The sequence below is a fragment of the Mchenga conophoros genome, linkage group LG8 (assembly GCF_057382185.1).
Source record: "Mchenga conophoros isolate Kocher_MC1m ecotype Shallow Benthic linkage group LG8, M_conophoros_male_GT1.1, whole genome shotgun sequence".
In the NCBI taxonomy this organism is placed as follows: Eukaryota; Metazoa; Chordata; class Actinopteri; order Cichliformes; family Cichlidae; genus Mchenga; species Mchenga conophoros.
This window is the reverse complement of record NC_140533.1, coordinates 27,422,913-27,428,595: the sequence shown is the minus strand read 5'-3', so window position 1 is coordinate 27,428,595 and position 5,683 is coordinate 27,422,913.

Genomic DNA, 5,683 nt, shown 5'->3' with positions numbered 1-5,683 from the left:
ATATGTAGAAGACCGTTGTGGTCATGGGTGCTAAGATGATTATAATTGTTAAATGTGCATTTCCATGGATTTGCGTTGGTGTGTGTGTGTGTAAATGCAAAAGCATACATAAACAAGAGAAAGGGTAGGAAAAAAAACATTGTGTTTATCTTGGTGCTATGGGAGGAATATTAAGGAAAGGTAATAATGTCTGTTGACCCACTTTCAAACCATTTTTTTGCACAATGAAATCTGAAGCCTGACATTTTCACTGGTCTTTCTACCCTCAAAATCAATCAGCAACTGTAATTTGGGGAAGATAAAATACTGATGGAAGCCCTTCGCTTCCATTACTAGACCCAAGGTTGCACTATATGGTCAAAAGTTTAAGGGGGTCCAATCTGTGAGGTGGTCTAACTGTGAGAGCAGGGAGGCAGGCAGGTGATAAGAAGAAGGGAGTCCGAACCAAAGTGAGAGGGGCAAATTCAGCAGCAAAGGAAAGGAAACTGTAGGCGGTGAGGTAAAAAATCCGTGGACACAACTAGGCACAAGAGAAACAAAACGAGTACAAGCATAAATTGCAATGAAGCGCATGAGTGAGGCGACAATAACGCTGGTTAGCAGACGATCTGGTGGAGAGTTGCTGTTCCAGCTGGCCTTGAAGAGGAAATCAGTAGTGGTGTGCGGATCGATACGGAAATATTGATTCCTCTGATACCTGGTATTTATGTTCTAGAATCGATTCTCATATTAAAATATCGATATTTTAGTAATTTGAGTAATTTGTACTTTATCAATAACAGGAAGACAGTGGAAAGAAACTTTATCATTCGGATTATCTAACTTGGAAGGAACTACATGTGAAATATGGCTGTATAAAGGTGTCGCAGCCCCTTAGACCACTGATTTCCTTTCCGATCCGATACCAAGTAAAATTCAGGGTGGTATCGACGATACTGATCTGATTCCGATAATTTGTACAAAAACGTAATGTTTTATTGTATTTCAAATGATAGCTTCATAATGATTACATGACAACAGACTACTTGTTCTTATTGCTTAAAAATGCAGAATTATCATATAGAAATAAAAAACCTGCAGTTGTGCGCTATTTGAACACGTTGCCTGCCTGCAGCACTAAAGGACTCCCCGACGCATTTATACAGCCGATTCTAGAATATAAATAACTGGTATCACAGGAATCGATATTTCAGTATTGATCCACACATCACTAGTGCCTACTCACAACAATGGCTGAGCGTAAACGGAGTCATGTGTGGAAGTATTTTATGTGTTGAACCGAAAGTGAATGTACTGAAGCAGGGAAGAGGATGGAGGTGAACAGGAAGGAATGGCAAGTGAGGAGAAGCCGGGAAAAGCTTAAAATGATGCGGGAGCGTCGTAGCAAGAGTATTTAGGTTTACAGTACGTGGCAAAATGACAAATTTACTGATGGAGAGGTGGTATGAGTCTATGATTTGGATACTTTAGGGCAGTGCTTCGCAATTATTTTCTGCTATGCCCCCCTTAGGAACAAGAAAACATTTTGCATCCCCCACTCTCCCCCGCAACTATAAATAGTATAATTTGTCTAAATTGTTAATATAAGTACATCTCTGCACAACATTGTATCCTTATTAACATTAAAGAAAACAAAAAAAACCCTTAAAACAAAGAATAACTTTATTAACATTGTTTTTCACTCTGTAACAGAAACAATTTAAAGTGCATGTTATAGCACTGCATTAATGATCAAGGAACTGACCTCACAGCCCATTGTTCATTCAGTAGGCTGGCTTCAGTTATTGTGCAAAGGAACTTGGATGAGTGATGAAACGTTTCTCCCATTGAAAATGTTACATCCAGATGAACAGAATCAACTTTTTGGGAATAATTTATTTTTTTCCTGTCTATGGCTGAGCCCCAGTCAAGTTCTTGCTTAATACTGATGGATTCATTGCTTTTCTCCACAGGCGTCCAGCCTATAGGGACACACAGTTCAGCAGGTAAATAAACAAATTAAAGAAAAAATGAATCACAGAAGAGAATGAGCAGTAAAGTTTTTTTTAACTTATTATTTGTAGAAGTACATTGACTTCTTTACTATTGATACTCTGCTTTCTCGTCAGACCCTGATGTCAGGGTGGTGGGCGGAGCCAGTCGCTGTGCTGGCACAGTGGAGGTGAAAAATATGGGAGAATGGAGAGCAGTGCACAGTATTGGCTGGACTCTGAGACAAGCAGCTGTTTTCTGTAAACATCTGGGCTGTGGCTCTGCTATTTCTTTAGGAAAGAAAAGGGTGTCTGACAGGACTGTGTGGGAGCTCATACATGACTGTGTTCAGTCTGCGTTTGCTTTGAGAGAATGAGCAACATCATCGTCCTCTGTCAATACCTTGGATCTCACCTGCTCAGGTAAGCCCGTTAGTGACATCAGCAATGACTTCAGTGCTGATAGTACATGTGTTTAACACCTATGTTGTGTGTTCGTGAGGAAATGCTGACAGGTGTTCTTCTAAACCCAGATGTCATTTTTGTAAAGAGAAAAAGCAAACAGCATGACGGAGAAGACAAAAACACAGACACAAGTAAATTCATAAACACCACAAAACTTTCTCCAAGACAGCTCACTGTTGGGGCAGTGTTTACTTTTAAGGGAATTATAACGTATATTGTATTTTGTTTAAAAATATTACGTAGGAGTAGGTCATGGATAATAAATATTGATTTTTAAATAACTGAACAAATATGAAATCTACCAGTATCGTTTCTTTAAAGTTTGTGGGAACTGAGCAGCCTGTTGGCATAAAAAGCAGGCACTCCTGTACCTTATAGGCTGGTGGCCATGATAGAAGTGTTCACATTATGTTCCAGCAGTCTTTGCTAAGATGCAAATTCATGGTTATATTTTCACTTTCATGATGCAACATGTCTCCCGTTAATGTGGCCAAACAACAAACCTTGATTAATCTATCCAGAGGAGGTTACTCCCCTCGCTGCTCTTTGAATGCACAATGACAAACTGTAGTTGGGCTGTGATGGTCAGTATTCAAAGAAATTGGTGAAATTTTAGATACAAACATGGGCGTGAATCAATCAACTCTGTGTTGAAGTGATTGTCGGACTACTGATGACTGAATGTGTCTGATCAGATCTTAGCATCACAGTGGTCATCCTGCCGCTGATTCTGCTGTTGGAGAATATCGTCCCGTATTTCTACTGGAAGGTACTGAACCCATCTTTGTGCTGAGAATGAACGCTTTATTGGGCTGAAAAGACAAGTGACGCAGTCAGTCTGACGCATGTGCTGTCATGTCTCTCCAGGCCCGCAGGGGGCAGATGCTGAGCAGACAGGAGACCAGTGGGCTGATTGACACTAACCTCGGTGTTTGTGCATCTCCAGAAGGTCAAAATGAGACCTTTACATCAGTGCGATTTCCTTTTCCCCTCAAAAACCTACTGTATACAGTCAGACCCATGCAGCGCTACTGTGAGCAATAAACTGCACAAAAATGATGGGTGTATATAAAGTCTGAAGGTTATGTAAACACGCCAGAATAATTAAATGCCAGAATGTTGTAGCAATTATTTCATGGTTAAAGCTTTACAAAGTTAAGATGCGAACCCAACTTTGGCAGTGTTTCTCCAGTTGTGCCCAATATCATCAGTAAGGAAGTCATTTTTGGCCAAAAAACTACAATCTTTTATTGTGCATTTGTTTTAGTTTTCCAATCTGAATGCTGTTCCTTTTTAAGAAGTTTGCATTTTTAATATGTACACATACACAGAAAATGTTAGTTTCTACTTTGGGATTTTGCTTTTGTTTCTTGTTTTGTGATAATCAATTGTACTTTTATGGTATATTGTAACATTTATTACAAGTGCATATTAATATTTTTCTATATTAAAAATTTGAGCTCGAAATATTATGATAGAGATATGATAAAGTTCATCTATGAAGAACACAGGTCACCATGGACAAAGTTGCTAATCAGGGTGTTCTCTAGCAAATGCCAAACATGCTGCTACGTGTTGGGCTGTAAGCAAAACCCCCACCTGTGGACGTAGGGCCCTCATGGAGTCCGTTTCTGACTGTTTGAGCAGACACATGCACATTCGTGACGTGCTGGAGGTCATTTTGCAGAGCTCTGGCAGTGCTCCTTGCACAAAGGCGGAGGTAGTGGTCCTACTGCTCCTATTGCCCTCCTACAGCATCCTCCACATCTCCTGATGCACTGGCCTGTTTCCTGGTAGCACCTTCCCTGTACACCAACTGCTGCACCTCCACCCACCAGTCTGTCAAGCTAATCAAGTTTGCAGATGACACCACCGTTATTGGACTCATCTCGGACGGGGACGAGTCTGCCTACAGGAGGGAGGTTGAACGTCTGGTGTCCTGGTGCAGCCACAACAACCTGGTGCTGAATGCCCAGAAGACAGTGGAGATTATTGTGGACTTCAGGAAGCACACAGCCCCCACTCCCCCCCCCATCATCCTGACTGACACCCCCATCACCTCTGTGGACTCATTCCGCTTCCTGGGTACCACCATCACCCAGGACCTGAAGTGGGAGCCCACCACCACCTCCGTCATCAAGAAAGCCCAGCAGAGGATGTACTTCCTGAGGCAGCTGAAGAAATTCAACCTGCCAACACGGACGATGATGCAATTCTACACTGCAATCATCGAGTCCATCCTCACCTCCTCCATCACCGTGTGGTACGCTGGAGCCACTATCAGGGACAAACAGAGACTGCAGCGTGTTGTGCGCTCTGCTGAGAAGGTGATTGGCTGCAGACTCCCATCTTTGCAGGACCTGTACACCTCCAGGACATTGCGGCGTGCAGCTCGGATCTCAGCTGACCCTTCTCACCCTGGACACAGTCTGTTTGACCTGCTCCCCTCAGGCAGGAGGCTCCGGTCCATTCGCACCAGAACCTCTCGCCATAAGAACAGTTTCTTCCCCTCTGCTGTTGGACACATGAACAATAACCATATGACTGTCCCCGCCACTAACACATGACCCTACGCTGTGTCACTGCATCATTCCATGTTTGGCACTGATCACCACCTGCACTCATATATATATATCTCTCTCTATCTTTCAATGTAGCACTTTTAATTCTTATCCCTACTTTTATTTTTTTTCCATGTCTATTTAAGTGCTATTTATGACACTATGTTTGCACTGAAGCACCGCAGCAATTTCCTAATGTTGTAAACCTGCTCAACATTTGGCAATAAACCCCATTCTGATTCTGATGCTCTGGACACTACGCTGACAGACACCGCAAACCTTTTTACCACACCCCAGATTGATGTGCCATCCTGGATGAGCTGTGCTACCTGAGCCACTTGTGTGGGTTGTAGACTCCGCCTCATACTACCACTAGAGTGAAATCACTGCCAGCAGTCAAAAGTGACCAAAACATCAACCATAAAGCACAAGTACTGAGAAGTGGTCTGTGGTCACCACCTGCAGAACCACTCCTTTACTGGGGATTGCCCATCATTTACACCTGTTGTCTGTTCCATTTGCAGAACATGTGAAATTGATTGTCAGTGTTGCTTCCCAAGTGGACAGTTTGATTTCACAGAAGTGTGATTGATTTGGAGTTAAACAACACAGTTTAAGTGCTTCCTTCATTTTGAGTGACACCTGCACACATTTTAACAAAACAACACCACAAACAAGCAAAGGAAA